At 42.9% G+C, this 17,784-nt stretch overlaps 1 protein-coding gene across 3 annotated transcripts in view; it reads right to left on the bottom strand.

The window, feature by feature from the left end:
- Positions 1-16,228, bottom strand: part of PKIG (cAMP-dependent protein kinase inhibitor gamma) — an 80,075-nt gene extending 63,847 nt beyond the window's left edge. The window contains exon 1 of one of the 3 annotated variants that reach the window (XM_086331675.1): positions 16,132-16,228. The gene's annotated coding sequence lies outside the window, so the exon portion shown is untranslated. Of the gene's footprint in view, positions 1-11,928; positions 12,007-15,902 lie in introns of those variants that run through there. The other 2 variants (XM_086331676.1, XM_086331681.1) reach the window with 2 other exon arrangements.
- Positions 16,229-17,784: the final 1,556 nt, after the last annotated feature.

The raw sequence follows: 17,784 nt of genomic DNA on the forward strand, positions 1-17,784 counted from the left end.
AGAAGGGGAGGGCATATTGGGTTGTCACAATATTTGACGGCTTCCTCATTCAAATGGGTATTTAATAGGTGAGGACCAAGATGTTACAAGTTTTCCTGATGGCTTCCTCCGATGGCTCAGACAGTAAAGAATCTGCCTGCAATGCAGGAGACCTGGGTTGGGAAGATCCCTTGGAGAAGGAAATGGCTACACACTCCAGTATTCTTCCCTGGAAAATCCCATGGACAGAGCAATCTGGTGGGCTACAGTCCATGGGGTCACAAAGAGTTGGATATGACTAAGTGTTTAACACACACAAGATGTTACAAGTCCAGCAAATTGTCAGGTAGTCTTATAGGAACATTGCCCTTACCCTGCCTATCTTTCAAATACCAAGATATTAATGTAAGTGGAAAGACAGTTTAAAATTATCTGAGCCTAGAACTTCTTTTCACATAGAACAAAATACTTTTACATGGAGACAATGTATTTTCCAAGAATGCATGGGGGAGGAAGAAGGTAAATACTGTGGATGTAAATATCAAGGAAGATGATGATCTGCTTTGTATTCATAGGTGAATTATGTCAGTACCATATTTTCAAACAGTTCAGCAAAAATTGAAAAACAGACACATATGTTGATAAAGCATATGTAGCAAAATGTTAATGTTGTTTGATGTAGGATTTGATACAGATGCTCACTGAACTCTTTAAGTTTTTTTTCTGTATGTTTGAAGTTTTTCATAATAAAAATCCGGGTCGGGGGGAATCAATCCAGCCCCCATTAAATGAGAGGTCCTAAAAGGCAACGAGCACAGACTCTAGAGTTTTTCTTCTCCCACAGGAGATAGAGCAATGAATAGAATAGGCAAGGTTCCCACTATTTAGTTCACCTTCTACTGAGCAAAAGGCAATTAAACAGTAATAATAAAAAAAAAAGATAGTTTCAAACATAAGCAAATTCTATGAATAAAATTAAACAGAGTAATAGGCCAGGTGAACAAAAGTGGGGAAAGTAGGCTACATTAGAGTGGTCAGGGAAGGCTCCCTGGAGGAGGTGACATTTGAGCTGAGCTCTATTACTAAGGTAAATTGGGGAAAGGGTAAATGGGATCTCTCTGTATTATTTCTTACAACAGCATATGAGTCTACAACAATCTCAAAAAGTTAAAAAAAAAAAACACACACACACACCATGGCTACCACTACGAGGCTACTGTGTACAAACCTACATGATATGTATACATGCACACACCTTTTTTAACCTTAAAAATCTGTTCTATGTAACCCAGTATTTCCAAAACATCATCTCAGCATGTAATCAACATAAAAACCATTAATGACATATCCCTGATCTTTGTACTAAGGCTTTGAAATCCACTGTGCACAACACATCTCGGGTTGGACCAGCCACGTCAGGCGCTCAGTAAACATGTGCGGCTAACAGCCACCATACTGGACAGCGCCACTTCAGAGCTCCCTGCAAGGCCTTTGATCATGAATGTGGAACTTCCACCCTCATTTCTGTCCGCACATACCTTCCTCCTCCCCTCCCCCAGTTTTATAGAGCTATAATTGACAGACAACACTGTGTTAGTTTCAGGTGTCCCACCATAACTCTTATAGCAGGACAGGAAGGGAACCAGGGAGACCAGCGAGCAGGCCACAGCTGCTGTCTGGCAGCTCACAGTTGGCAGCTGGGGCAGGGTGTGATTTGTTTCTATAGCAACACAACCAAATGGACTGGGTGAGGACAGAACAATGAAAGGGATCAAGGAAGAAGGTGCGCAGCCTAAGCAACCGGGTATTTGAGTCCTATCTAACTCCCAGTGCTGCTGTAAGATTAAAGGAGCTAGAATGTGTAAGACACCCTACACACAGCTAGGCACACAGAAAATGCTCAATATATGCGAAAAATCAAAGAAAAATTCGAGCCTAAAGTTCCAACATATAAAAAACTAAAGTGAATCTCAGACACTGGATAAAATCTCCCAGTTCCTCTAGAATTGAAAACTAGTTTCCAACTTCATTTTTCAACAATTAACAAGGAGGATCAAGCAGTATATTTAGACCCCTTTCCAACATCCACTTCAATCAAAAAGACATAAACAAGTATCCCAGTAAAGTAAAGGAGCCCTGCGGCTATAAAAATCCAAAGTTCTTTTGGCCAATCCTTTCAATCTAGAAGTTTCAGTAAGATTTAAATTTATATGAGAAGTGGCATATCTTCTAACACAACACTGGCTAGGTAACATCTGTAAGATGATTTGTGCTGGATCTTTTGAAAAGAAGCATCACCAAAATATACTTGGATTCCAGGGGAAAAAAGAGTCAAGAGCCTGTGTAATAAAGCATTTAAATAGAACAGTCTATGGGAAATAAAGCTAAGAGATCATATGTCATTGGGGCCAGATAGTGGAATTAAGAGCTTGCTCTTTTTTGACATAAAACTGCATTTTTATTTATATTTGTTTTTGTTATTCGGAGATACGGAACAAGGGTTTAGTTTCTTTGAATGAAGACGTTTATAAAAAGTTTAAGATGCTATAAATTACAAATGGTAAAAAGACAACATTTTTTACTAACTGAAAGAACAAAAAGCAAACTTTTTAAAAAAGCTAAACCTAATGGCAAGTAATGGTTTGAGAAGGGACTATCTTCCTGAGAAATTAAGTTTGGGGCACTGACTTTCTGACCTGGATTTATTTAACTCTCATACCCAGGAGACCTAACAGTTGATTGTCTGTCCAAACAAACACTGCAGAAATTTATTATAACCATCAGGGATATTCCATTTCTCTTCCCACAGTATCTACGAACTCTTATCTCAGACAGATATGTGTGTGTGTGGTTTGGATGGATGTTCTGCATAATTAGAATTCTTTGCAGTGCTAAGGAGAAAGCAGAGTGTTTAAAACTTAGCCTTCATTTAAAAGAAAATGGATTTTTTTAGAGGGATTCTGGCTTTGGGAAAGCTATTTTTAATTAGGAGTTGAGCAAAGTGTTATAAGAAAAATATAGACAAATGAAGATACTGTTTATATTTCAAAGATGGTAAAACAGATTCTGCTATGAAGTTTTTTCCAACATTAATCCCCTGTAAACCATTTCTTAGGAAAACTATTTTTATCCCTTTATCAACTTGGTTGATAAGTATTTCATTTCCCGTGCAAGTATGGACACGCTATATAAAATGAAATTGTTGTCATGCTTCAGGAACAAACATTTTGCAAATAAAAATGAAGCTTACTGTGCTATAGTATTTGTTAGACTGACAAATGACTCTGGGGCTCAGGAAATCTCAGAACAAGAGTCCATATGAGAGACAAGCTTGACTTACAAAAAGCTCCCAAGAGCTCCAAGGGGTCCCGCCAGATGGGAACACAACCCCCAGAAAACCGGGGTTAATGTTAATTAGCCCAGAACACATTTACAGGCACGACTGCACTGCCTTGTAACAGATCAGATGCTATTATCATTTTTACTTTTCAGATGCAAAAAACTGCAGCTCAGAAAGTCTGATGGCCAAGCTCCCAAGTAAGTTAAGTGCCACAGCCGCCAAACTCAGCCCCCTGAACCCGCGCAGTAGTGACAGCAGTGGCAAGAGCAGGAATGGCGGTGGCAGGGGCAGCCCCTCAGTTGCACCCACCGCATGGCTGGGCTTTGTTCTCGGCGCTGTGTGTGTCCACTCATGAAACCCTTACCACAGCCCTGCGAGGGAGGCAGGCAGGTTTGTCTGTGGACCACCAGCCTCCTCTTTCTCTACACTGCCCATCATATATGCCCTGCTGCCTTCTCCCCAAAATCAAAATGGGCACCCCAAAGCCTTCACGTTCTCTCTACCCAAATCAAAAACTGGTTCTAAAATGTTGATTGTTGAAGTTTAGATGATGTGCACTGGGGGTTTCTTTACACTCCTCTAGGTTTTTTTTTTTTTTTTTAATGTTTATTTATTTGGCTGCCCCAGGTCTTAGTCGCAGCATGTGAGATCTAGTTTCCCGACCAGGGATCAAACCTAGGCCCCCCTCTGCACTGGAGTGTGGAGTCTTAGCCACTGGACCACCAGGGAAGTCCCTCTATGAATGTTTACGTTTGAACATCACCTTATAAACATTTTTTTTTGCTTTCCTGTGGAATCTGACTTAACTAGAAGACTATCCACTAACAATGAATTCAAAGGAAATGTTCTGAAAGATGGCTATGTAATAACAGAAAATGACAAATTCGTTCATTCATTCCATGAACATAAATTGAGGGCCTGTAGGTTAGGATCTGTAAAGGTCCAATGAAAGACTGCTGTCCTCAACAGGCTAAGAGTTTAGGAGTAGATACAAAACAAATGCAAAAGTAAGTATAGAGGAGTGCTATTTGTGATAAATGCTATTTTTAAAAAGGTTCAAATAAAGTGCTATGTGAATTGGAAAAAGAAGTGACATCAGAACAACGTGCATTACGGATTTTTCTAGGACAGTACGAAATTTTTGTGTACCAAACAGTAAATATCATCTAGAATCCGAGAGTGGCCACAAGGAGAAATGGGCTAAATCCAAAAGCACAATTGGCGCTGGCAGGCCCACATGCCCTCTTCTATGGTATTAAGATGATTTCCAGACTGAAATTCAGGCCTCTCAGTAAAAAGGGGTTGACATTCCTCCCAAGTCCTTGGATTAAAATATACTGATTGGAGAAGGTCTTTCTGTAAAGATCAACAGCACAACACCCAAAATACAAAAAATGGAGAAATAAATGTCCAACAGTAGGGTTTGGTGATAATCATTCCTGTCAACTGATGCACAGTAATCTCTACATAACAATTTAAAATGAAATAAAGTAGAAGCTCTCTCCTTGATGGGATCAGGACTAATAACAGTAGAATCCATTAAAAACAAAAACAGCCAGGTAAAGGAGAGGACTCATTGAAAATGTACGTTACTTGCCAAATATTTGATAAGGGACCAAGGCGGTTTCTTTGAGAATAAGTTCTAGCAATTAAAGTTTCTGCATGACCACACCCAGGAAATGATTTCCAGTTTTCACTGAAAAGCCACTTGTGAAGTTGTACAAAGGCAAGAGGGCTTTCCTGGTGGCTCAAACAGTAAAGAATCTGCCTGCAATGCAGGAGACACAGGTTCGATCCCTGGGTGGGGAAGGTCCCCTGGAGAAGGGCATGGCAACCCACTCCAGTATTCTTGCCAGAGAATTCCATGGACAGAGGAGCCTGGCAGGGTCGAATCCATGGAGTCGAAAAGAGCTGGACATGGCAAAAATTCTACATTTTGATTAATTTTTTTCTCTCAATCTTTTCAGAGGTCTCTTTCACCTCTAAAACTGACAAGAACTTTTTAAATACTCATTCACCTTTTGGATGGGGGTGCATGGGCTCAGTCATGTCTGACTCTGTGACCTATGGACTGAAGCCCACCAGGCTCCGCTGTTCATGGATTTCCCAAGCAAAGAAGACTAGTGGGTTGCCATTTCCTTCTCCAGGGGATCTTCCTGACCCAGGGATTGAATACAGTCTCCTGTATTGGCAACCGGATTCTTTACCACTCAGCCACCAGGGAAGCCCACTGTTCTAAGAAGCTCACTAAGAAGCTCATTAAAGAAGCTCTTTAATACATAATAACAGTCTTTTACAAATAAAGAAACTGAGGCACAGGGAAGTTAAGTAATTTGCTTGAGATAATACAACTAGTAAACAGCAGATTGAGAATTCAAACCCAGGCCATCTGGTCCCAGCTTAGTGACTTGAACCATTAAAACTCCCTAAAACCAAATGGTGAGCACAGCTGTGTACTGGTGCTCGAGAGCAGTACTAGCCAATAGAAGTTTCTGCAATGATGGAAACGTTTTATATCTGGGCTGTTGAATTCAGTGATCACCAGTCGCATGTGGCTATTGAGACTGAGAGACTGGATTTTTAATTCAACTTTAATTAACTAAAATTTAAACAGTCAGGGAGCTTCATTGCTGGTCGAGTAGTTGAGAATCTGCCTGCCAATGCAGGGGTCACAGGTTCGATTCCTGGTCTGGGAAGTTTCCGTGTGCTGCGGAGCAACTAAGCCCCGTGTGCCACAACTACTGAGCCAGCGCTCTAGACCGTGAGCCACAATTACTGAGCCCCTGTGCTCTGGAATGAAGCCCATGCATCTACAGCCTGTGTTCTGCAACAAGAGAAGCCACTGCAATAAGAAGCCTGCGCACAGCAATGAAGAGTAGCCCCAGCTAGAAACAACTATAGAAAACCTGCATGCAGCAACGAAGACCCAGCAGAACCAAAAATAAATTAAAAAATGAACAAATCTTAAAAAAAAAAAAAAAAAACAGTCACATATGGCCAGTGGCTATTGTATCAGACAGCAAAGCAGAGCTATTTACTAGCCAGGAACATTCTGAAGGCTGTGGAAATTAAACACTAAGTTTTACAGCGACAATGGAGAGGCTTTCATTAAGTGGAGATTGGACTAGAAGCTCCTAGTCGGACACAACTGAAGCGACTTAGCAGCAGCAGCAGCAGTTAATATTAGGGCTTCCCTGATGGCTCAGATGGCTAAAGAATCTGCTTGCAATGCTTGAGACCTGGGTTCAATCCCTGGGTGGAGGGAATGGCAATCCACTCCAGAATTCTTGCCTGGAGAATCCCATGGACAGAGGAGCCTGGTGGACTACAGTCCATGGGTTCACAAAGAGTCTGAGCAACTAACACAGACAGATTGTAATGTTAACCAAATGAAGAAACACTTGTGATGTTGTTAAATGGAAAATATGAAATTATAAGACATTGTATCAAGTATGTCTCGTTACTGGATTAAAAAAACATAAATAAAAAGACAGTACACTCATTCAAGACTGGCTTCTTCCAAATGGAAAGTATGGAGGTTATGGCTGGCTGCCTTCAGAGGTGGGCACTGCACATCACCAGATCTGCATTTTCCCTCTGTTTCGCAGCAAGGTATCCCTCTATTGTTGGTAACAGTGGTGTGTCCAGCTAAGAAAGGACATTCAGCAGCCTCCTCACAGACATAAACGGTTAATGAGGTGTAAGCTGTACGTGCTGGCCGAGGCTTCTGGTATTAGAAAGGGTGTCCTTGGCCCTCCCTTCTACTTCTTCCTGCTTCAAGGAAGGACTGTTTGGTTGGAGAGCCAGAAGCCCAGTTGTGACCTCAAGGTGACCATGAGCGTGCCAGCCATGTTATAAGGACAGTGAAGCAGAAACAGAGAAAGATCTGGACTGTGGCAGTCCCATGCCAGCAAGATTGCCTATTTTGGACTTGATGTCTTTTGAAAGAAAAATAATTTGTCTTAAAGCCAACCCAAATCCTAGCTGACCAAACTACTTGGTATCCATTCCTCCTATTCACAGAAAAACTGCCTAACAGACATGCAATTCTGTTCTGGATTGGCCTAAAGATAATTTCATCCCAGTTGTAAATAACTTCTTTAAAAACCAGGCTGAAGTCAACAAGGCATGGCGTTGCCCTGGTGACAGGAAGTGGCTCGAGAAGTGGGCACATGACTCGATTCAGGCCAATGACATTGCAGGATCAGTACTGGGGGCGGGGGATGGAAGAACAGAGGAAGTAAGAATCTTTCTATTCCTTTGGTAGGTGCTGTACATGGATCTGGGGCCCAGAATTGCTGCCCATATTTTGCTGCTGGCCCGAGGATGAAGCCAACACCCCAGGGAGGGCAGAGCAGCCTGAGACAGCGGATTATGTTAATGATAAAGTCTGTGCTGCCTCTGGGATCTTTATAAGTGCCAAAAAATATCCACAGTACAGAGAGATCATCTTAGAGGCAAGGGACTAGGTGCTGAGTGCTATTCAAATATTGTGAGAAAGGCAAATAAGGGAGGTCTTCCCAAGGGGCATGCAAAGTCAGGCACTGGGTCTTTAACAGTTCTGTGACTTTTCCATGAAAAGTGAAAGTGTTAGTCACTCAGCTGTGTCCAACTCTTTATGACCCCAGGGACTGTAGACCACCAGACTCCTCTGTCCATGGGATTCTTCAGGCAAGAATACTGGAGTGGGTTGCCGTGCCCTCCTCCAGGGGATCTTCCCAACCCAGGGATTGAACCTATATCTCTTATGCCTCCTGCACTGTCAGGTAGGTTCCTGCGCTGGCCACCTGCGGAGCCCACTGGAGTGGGTAGCTATTTCCTTCTCCAGGGGATCTTCCTGACCCAGGGATCAAACCCAGGCCTCCTGCATTGCAAGCACATACTTGACCATCTGAGCCACCAGGGAAGCACATGCCTTTTCCATACCAGGTCTGATAAAGAAGTTACTACACACACAGTAAGGTACCAAATAGTGAGTTATTTAGAAGAACTTTTTGTTCTTCTGGTCTTCTACAGGCTTCTGCCAAGAAAGGACTTGCCTGGTGGTCCGGTGGTTAAGAATTCCCCTGCCAATGCAGGGGACATGGGTTCGATTCCTGGTCCAGGAAGACTCCACATGCCTCGGAGCAGCTAAGCCCCATCAGCTGCAACTCCTGAAGCCTACGAATCCTTGAACCTCTGCTCCAGAACAAGAGAAGCCACTGCAACGAGACGCCTGTGCGCCACATCTAGACAGTAGCCCTTGCTTGCAGCAACTAGAGAAAGAACACGAAGCAAGAAGACCCAGCACAGCCAAAAATAATAAATACACTTGTATAAAAAAAGGTCACTGAATAAGTGGACATGTTTCAAAGGCATTACAATAACCCTAACAGTTAGCAGATAATGTCAAGTGCTTACTAACTACCTGCCAGACCTTGTGCTGAGCCCTTTACTTTCATGCAATCCTCACAAGAGACGAGAAACTTTCATTATATCCATTTTACAATGAGGAAATGCTGAAGCTTAGAAAGAAAATTTAATTTTTTTTTTTTTTAAAAAGAAGCAGACTCAGAACAAACTAGTGGTTACTAGTGGGACAAGGGAAGTGGGAGGGGCACTACAGGGGTGGGAGAAAAAGGGTTATTGCGGGATTATATGAAATCATATTTGTGACAGAATTTAAAGAAATTTTCACTCAATAAAAAAATTAAAAATAAAAAAAAAGATGATCCTCCTATTCAAATGCTAATCACAATAAGGGCTTTTCTATGAGTTACCAAGGAAATTAAAACATTAAAAAAAAAAAAGGAAAGAAAGACTAAGTAACTTGTAGAAGAAAGTAGAAAGGGCCAAGACTCGAACCCATGTCCAAAGGACTCCAATGCTTCCTAATCAAGCCTTCGTACTGCTTCCTCTGGATACATAAAAACACATCTATGATTCTCCTGAGACCACGCTGTTTTAAAATAATCTGTTCTCTTGACCCTCTAAGTACACTATACTCAGACCACAATGGTTTGGTTTGGAAAAGATGGCCATATGCACCACATACAACAAGCAGAGCTCATCAAGAAACACTGAATGTTAAACCCTATGCACACAAGACAATACAATTACACGGGGCTTCCATGGTGGCTCAGGTGGTAAAGCGTCTGCCTGCAATTCGGGAGACCCAGGTTCAATCCCTGGGTCGGGAAGATCCCCTGGAGAAGGAAATGGCAACCCACTCCAGTACTCTTGCCTGAAAAACACCATTGGCCAGAGGAGCCTGGAGGGCTACAGTCCATGGGGTCCCAAAGAGTTAGACACGACTGAGCGACTAATCTATGTTGCAAATCAGATCACCAGCACTTCTTTTCCAAGCTTCCTTTTGGTGGCAGGTAGAGGTACACAGCAGGCAGGCTTATGGAACTGGGCATGGGAGAAAAGCAGATTAACTCCCGTAATGCTGGAACTCCTCTCCCAAACAGTTCCTCTACCTGCTAATCCCCAACCAACTGCAGGTACAGTTTGAAAAGCACTGATACAGTGTGATTTTGCCAACACATAAGACCAACCCAGGAGAGCAATGCTGTGAGCAACCAGTACTGAACTGAATATATAGGCTCTATTCTCTGAGCACATACTGAGAACATGACTCAGGATTGGGGCTTCCCAGGTGGCACAATGGTAAAGAATCCGCCTGCCAATGCGGGAGATGTGGGTTCGATTCCTGGGTCAGGAAGATCCCCTGGAGGAGGGCATGGCAACCCACTCCAGTATTCTTGCCTGGAGAATCCCATGGACAGAGGAGCCTCGTGGGCTACAGTCCATGGGATCACAAAGAGTCAAACATGACTTTATTACTGAGTACGCACACGTCATGAAATAGTAAGTAGATCGAGGCAACGATCATTAACAGCTGCTAAAACCATTTTGTGAAAGGCTGATGAGAAACTTATAATGAAGGGATGATGCTAACAAACCCCTGAACCCATGATCAATCTTGCCAGGTGAGAATCAGCCTTTACTGCCTGCTGATATGATACACAACACCACTCATAAAGAGCAACGGCCAAAAAAAATAAAGGGAATGGAGGAGGACATTAGAGGGATATAACCAGGCAAATCCAGAGTAGCTGGATGGGACAAATGACCTGAGTTTTCAACAAATGAAAGGTAAGGGGAAAAAAGAACAGGCAAAATTGCTACAGATTCTAAGACTTAAGCGACTATCACCCAGATGTGATCCTTGTTTAGATCCCAATTCCAACAAACCAAGTGTGAAAGACGTCTATGAGATAACCAGAAAACTGAGAACCAAATGGATACAAGGTAATGTTGAGGAGTCATTCCTGTTCATTTTCTTAGGTGTGATCATAGGGGTGAAAGGGGAAAGAAAAAAATCCTTCTCTCTCATATGCATATTAAAGTATTTATAGATGAAATGATATGATGTCTTAGGATTTGCTTTAATATAATCTATGGTGGGGAGGGAGTGGAGGGTATAGATGGAATAAAACTGACCATTTGTTGGTATCTGTTGAAGCTGGGGTATGAGTATAAGGTATGTATTATATTATCTTTTTTACTTTTGTATATGTTTAAAACTGTACATAAGAGGCGGCTATAATATAAAAAGAAAATAAGAAAACCTAGATTCAAAATCCAGAATTTATTAAATGTAGGAGCTAGGAGGTTTCTTAAAGCCTCTGAAATTCAATTTCCTCATCTGAAAATAGGAATGATAATCCCTATCTAAGAATTATTGGAAGGAATGAAATGAGATCGTGGGTTCACATCTTGTGGACATGCAGCTCTTAAAAACTGCAAAATGCTTATGAGATGTCAGCACAACAGTTAGTTCCCTCTCTGGGAGGCTCTGGAAGCAGAGATATTACAGGTTTGTGGGAGGAGAAGTAGGTAATTAGCTGAATCCATCTGGACTCTTAACAATTTTTGCTTTGTAGTAAGCATTTGGTAAGACACTGTTTACCTCATTGGCCCCCTTTTCCCCAAAGGACAAAGATATTTGCAATTAACTGAAGGTCTGTAACTTGAGTTGTTTATATTTCTTGTTTGCTTTTCCAATTATATTTCCCCTGCTAAAGGTAGAAAGTCAAGTAACAGGAGACTGTGTCGTTAAGATAAAACTGAATGCAATTAGGAATCAACGTAATCTAAACAGGACTTTAAAATATTTCAGGTGCTTTTAGAAGAGTAGATATGCATCTTTTAGCACCAATGCTTTGTCTCAAATAAGAGGAAATTAACAAAGGTTCAAGTCTAAGTAACACAAAGGGAAATTTTGCACTCTGGCTTCAGCTCGCAGAATGGATTGGCCACGGTGATCTTTCTATAACTCGAATGTGATTAAGTCATTTCCCTTCTTTTCAATGGTTTCCTTCTACTATCAGGAAAGAGTCTAAACCGCTGAACAAAAAGGCTCAGGTGGCTCTCTAACCTTATTTCCTCCCTCCTCCCCAAGTCTAAATCCCATGGACAGAGGAGCCTGGCAGGCTACAGTCCATGGGGTCGGAAGAGTCTGACACGTCCGAGTGACTTTCACCTTACTTCACGTCCCCAAGTCGAAGCCCTTTCTCCCCACAGGCCCCCAAGGCTTTGTCCTTCACGCCTTTCTCCCTTACCTCTTGGTTGTCAAGTCCTGTTGATTCTCCCGAACGGTCTCTCAAATCAGCCCACTCCATTCCATTCCTGCAGCCACTGCCCCAGGTCTGACCTTTTTTTTTTCAACCTTTATTCCCCCATCTCCCCAAATAGGATATATCCTTATTGGTTTTTTTTTTTCTGATTATGAAAGCCATTCATGCTCATAAAAAAGAAAACTAAGGCAATAAGGAAAGGAATAAAAAGGTCCCCATGGATCTCAGGACACAAATAACTTATCTTTCTGGCACATTCATTGTCTGTAGCAGCATTACTCAAAATAGCCAGAAGGGGAAAGCAATGCAAATGTCCATCTATGGAATGAATAAACAAAATGTGTTCATACATACAATGTATATACAAAATGTGTATATCCATACAGTGGAATATCATTCAGCCTTAAAAAGGCAGGAAATGCCGACATGCTAACACTGATGCACCTTTAGGACATTATGCTGTTGTTGTCGTTTAGTAGCTAAGTAGTGTCTGAGTCTTATGTGACTCCATGGACTATAGTCCGTCGGGCTTCTCTGTCCATGGGATTTGCCAGGCAAGAATACTGGAGTGGGTTGCCATTTCCTTCTCCAGGGGATCTTCCTGACCCAGGGATCGAACTCATGTCTCCTATATTGGCAGGCGGATTCTTTACCACTGAGCCACCAGGGAAACCCTTAGATATTACGCTCAATGGGAAAAAAAAAATCACAAAAAGATAAAAATTGAATGATTTCACTTATATGAAGTATCCAGAGTAACCAAATTCATAGAAACAGAAAGTAGGATGGTGGTTGCCAGAGACTAGGGAGAGGGAGAAACATGGAGTTGTTTTAATGGGCGTAAAGTTTCAGATTTGCAAAATGAAAAAATTCTAGAGGTTGATTGCACAAGGATGTAACTATCCTTAACACTATTAAACTGTACACTTAAATATGGTTATGATAAATTTATGGATTGCTTACCAAAATAAAAAATAAAAAACTCTTAAAGAACTCATCTTGGGACTTCCCTGGTGGTAAGTCGCTACGCTGTGGGAGTGACACTATGCAATGGTACGACACCATGCTGCCAACGCACGGAGGGTGGGTTCAATCCCTGGTCAGGGAAGTAGATTCCATGTGCCACAGCTAAAAAGATCATTCCTGCCACAGTGAAGATCGAAGAACCCGTGGACCACAGCTAAGACCAGCACAGCTAAATAAAAAATAAATATCTTTTAAAAATAAAATAAAGAACTCATCTTTCTAGACGTCTTTCCTACCTATATACATATATATATACACACACACACACACTTAGAAAACACCAGAAACCAAGTAAAATCTGTTTTTACACTAAAACATCCTTCTCATATCTATGGCTCCCACCTTCTTTATGGCTGATCGCACCCATCACATGACCACATCATAATTTAGCCAGTCTGTTACTAGTTTTTCAATATTATAAAACATCATAGTCAACATCTTTGTATATTTTCTCATTATGTCTCATAATAGACATCTGGTTTTTTTACATGCTTTGTTCCTGGTATCAATACCCTGATTTTCCCAAAGAAAAAATTACTTCCTCTTCCTACAAACACACTTCCTGACCTATACTCCCCAACCTCCAGCCAACTCTTGTCCTATCTGACTAGCCTGGATGCCTTTATTTTAAGGTTTAGTCTTTATTTATTTTTCATGTTGCTACTGCCATTTCACCTACAATTCCATTTTCTTACTCCTACTGCTGGTATAAAGCTATTGTTTTTTGTCTCTCTTACAGCTTGCTTATTTTTAATTCAATTCTCTTGGATTTTTTCCAGCAGATCATCATCTCATAGGTAGACAATCATATCATTTAAGGAATGATTAAGAGCAAAAGCTCTGGGCTCAGGCCTGGATTCAAATCCTATGTAACCCGGGCTAAGCATTATCCCCCAATGTCCTCATCCATAAGCTGGGAATTACACTAGAGGCGCTCTCTCTCCCAGGGTTGTTGTAAAAAGCATGCTTTCAACTGAGACTAGTGCCTGGAGAGGGCTTAACACAGTGCTACTTCAATAAATGTCTCCTATTTGATGAGAAGGAATATAGAACTTTCCACATTTACATCTTTATTTTTCCGCTGGCATTACATGGGCGCATTCCTTTTCAGCAATTACCTTGCTTACCATATGTCCAGAAAGAAGAAGAAGAAAAAAAAAAAACCACGTCATCAGACTCTTTGTAAAGGATGTGTGCTGTGGATCGTATCCACTCTCACATTTTTGGCAAGTTGTTTGTGCCATTTATTTTCCCCTGAGAAAATCTGTATTTTCTCAGTCTCTCCCTCCCTTACTGGCTCTACCATCAGCATTTACATCTGCTCCTGTCTGTCTTCTGCTTAAAAAGACTTCACCTGATTCCCCAACTGCTCTCCAGCCTTCTCCTCGCCTCTCTTCACAGCCAAACTTCTTGGAGCTGCCTACACGTTACTTTCTCACATCCCACTCGCTCCTCATTCCACTGACATATTACATTGAACCTTTGGAAGATGCCGATATTATAGATTCCGCCCCCATCATTTCACCAAATCTGCTCAACTGGGTTTCTCGGTGACCTCTATATTTACTTAAGCAAAAGGCACATTTTAACATGTAACTTAGTTTACTTGAAATCTCAACTGCATCCAACAAAGTGGATCTCTTCCTTGGGCTTTCCTTACTACACTCTCCTAGCTTTCCTCCCACTTCTCTGGCCATTTCTTCTTGATGTAGTTCTAAGTGAATGGTTCTGCCAAGAGTGTACAAGATAGTGACCCTGAACGATGTGGGCCTTAAAAAAAACAAAAACCACTCTCTGGATGGGTCTCTTCCGGTACTGATTCAGTTCTAGCTGTACTGGACTACTTCTGTCTCTATGAATGTACCTTTGAACATGTCTAGAATACATGCCATGAGGGTAGGAACCTGATTCCTTACACAGGGCCTGGCATGTAACAGATGCTCAATAAATACATTTTATTTTGAATCACCGTAAATGAATAGCTGCAACGTGAAAAACAGACTGGAGGAGTGATGAGACCAAGAGAGAACAAAAACCCCTGATCTTTTGGAAACCACACCTCTGATCACACACACACACACACACACACACACAACACATACTCACTGCCCTGATTTAAATCCTTTGGTGTTCCCCACCAACCCTCACGACAAAGTCCAAACTTACAGGGAGACACAAGAATATCTTTCAGAAAGGCAGCTGCTTCTCTCTCAGACACACCTAGCTAGACCACTTCCACTTCCCAGAATGTCTCTAACCACTAATAGATGTCCAAAAAGCCTGCACTTTCTCCCCAGAACCTTGCACTGGTCTGTTCTCTCTGCCCAGAACACTATGCACTCCACTAGCTTCATCTTCCGGCCAATACCAAGGTAGCTGTCACGTCTCATTTCGGAAAGCATCTTCTTTTGGAATCGCTCTTTAACCATCCTCCCCAACCTCATCTCCGGAAATCTGGGTTAACTGCCTTCTCTGTGTATTCACAGTCCCCTGAATGTCCAAAAATCATAGCTGGAACCACAATGAGCTCCTATTTATACCTGAACACTGTGGAGTTCCCTGAGGACAAGATGTCTCATTCACTTATTTTTACCCCTGGCGATCAGCCCAGGCCCTGGAACACAACACATGCTCGATAATGGACCTTCTTTAGTAGTAGTAGTAATAATAATAGCTCCCGAGGATTGAGGGTTTAGCTGCAAAGATCTGAAATATATTATTTACTTTGTAATAACCTTTTAAAACAGGTGCTATGATTGTCCCCATTCTGCAGATGGGAAAACTGATGTACAAAGAAGTTAATCCTCTCTGGCCCCCAAAGAGTCCTACAGACGCACATTTTCGGCAGTTCGGAGTTCTTTCTCGACCCCCAAATAAGACGTGCTTTAAAAAAACTTTTGAATCAAGCCAATTGCCCCCACCCCCATCCCTACCTCCAACATAATGAACGCAAAGCGACTCCCCGCCCGCGCTCGACGGAATTAAACTGCTCGAGGGGCTCCTCCCAGGCGCCAAGGATGGAGGAGGCGGGGAGCCGAGGATAAAGGTCAGGCCCTGTCTCCTTTCCGGAAATCCCAGCGGCCCAGCCCCTCGCCCGCTGCGAAGAAGCGACGCCGGGAGCCGAGCGTTGGGGCCGCGATTGCCCGCCCGGCCCCTGCTCACCTGCCGTCCCGCCGGCCAGCGGAGCCCGGGCCGCCGGCCCGCAGCGCCTCCCCAGGGCTGCCAGGCGCCCGCCGAGCGCAGCGGAGCCCGTTGCCTTGGCGACTGGAGCTGCCGAACTCCCGAGGCTCGCGCTACGGCGGCTCGGAGGGGACCAGGAGGCTTCGCGGCCCCTTCCGCAGCCCCCGAGCGCGCCGAGGAGGGGCAGCGGGTGGAAGTCCCAGTTCTGAGCCGCGAGGGACCCGGGTTGGGGGCTGGCAGCCTGAAACTTGGCCCGGAGGGACGGGAGAGGGAAGGAAATGTTGAGGGGGAAAAGGGGACAGCCAAACTGGGGGGAGGACTTGTGCTTCGGATCCTGCCTGTGCCTCAGTTTCTCTCTCTGGCACCTGAGATGGAGACTATTCTGGGAGAGATGACGGAGCCGCAGGCGGAATCTTGCTAGACTGGGAATATTTAAAGAAGAAAACTGATGTGGGAGGGGTGGCGCATGCCTCTCTCTTTAATTTCCGAAGCAGTGGTATGACAAAGAATTCTTTTTTTTTTTTGGCCATGCCCACCACCCGTGGGTAGTGAAAACTCCGAATCCTAACCACCTGACGGCCAGCCAGTTCCCCAGAGATTTTTTTTTTTTAACTGAAACCAAAACCAAACCAACCAACTAAACAAAACCCCTTGCTTCTTTGGGTTCATGGTGAGAATGAGTTCACCAGATTTAATTTCAGTGTGAGAAATAACATACTGTAACCTGTGATCAGCAGTTATACGTCGTGGAATAATCCTGCAGATAATCTTGAGACATGAACATAAAGGATATTCATTAGTTCATTGTTTATAACAGTAGAAGGGCTGAGAAGAAGCTAAACATCTAGGACTGATGAATTAAGTACATTATAGTACATCCATAAAATGGATTATCATAGAATTAAGGAGGACTGAACCAGACGTAGATACAGTTTAGCGATAGACTGGTCTTCAAGCTATGCATACAGCTATCAACTGGAAAAAAAAAAAAAGTACAACCTGAAAGTTGAGAATTTTGGCAGACAAAATTGAGGACTTAAGTCCAGGACACACCCTCTCAGATAGCTTTGAGAAACTTCTCTGAAGAGAAGAGGGAGGATCCGGGATATATTGGAGTTTTTGCAACACAGATTACTGTTAAAGAAAACCAGACATCTCAAGTTTAAGAACTTAGCGCTTTTCTACGTATGGGTCTGCCCTTTCTATGCAAGAGTCTGGGCACACTGAAATCATTCCTTTGATAAGCACGTTAACTACCTAGGTCCAGTATCCCGATTTCCTTCATCCTGAATTCCTTCAGGTGCACAGCTGGAGTGACTGCAGTGGCCAAGGGTTTTGTCTCCATCCTGAGTTCTTTCAGGGCTCACTGTCCTGGGTGGTGGTAATGGCTTAATGGCTGCAGCATCCTTTGTTTTCTCACATGTCACTTAGAAGTTGGCACTTACCATCGGTACTTGCTGTCTTCCTTTGCTGCAGTTAAGAGCCACTGCAGTTGCTGACCTTTCAGCACCTCCTAAAAAGAAGTCAGAGATGGAGATCAGCAATGAGGCACTCTGTGCTCTGGGAATAACTGGTAAAACAGGTCTCCAGATAGTTAAATAGTTTCAAAAGACGCTTTTATGAGCCCAAGTCTTG

Source organism: Bos grunniens, chromosome 13 (assembly GCF_055505025.1).
Source record: "Bos grunniens cultivar Pamir isolate PY7600 chromosome 13, Bosgru_T2T1.0, whole genome shotgun sequence".
Taxonomy (NCBI): Eukaryota; Metazoa; Chordata; class Mammalia; order Artiodactyla; family Bovidae; genus Bos; species Bos grunniens.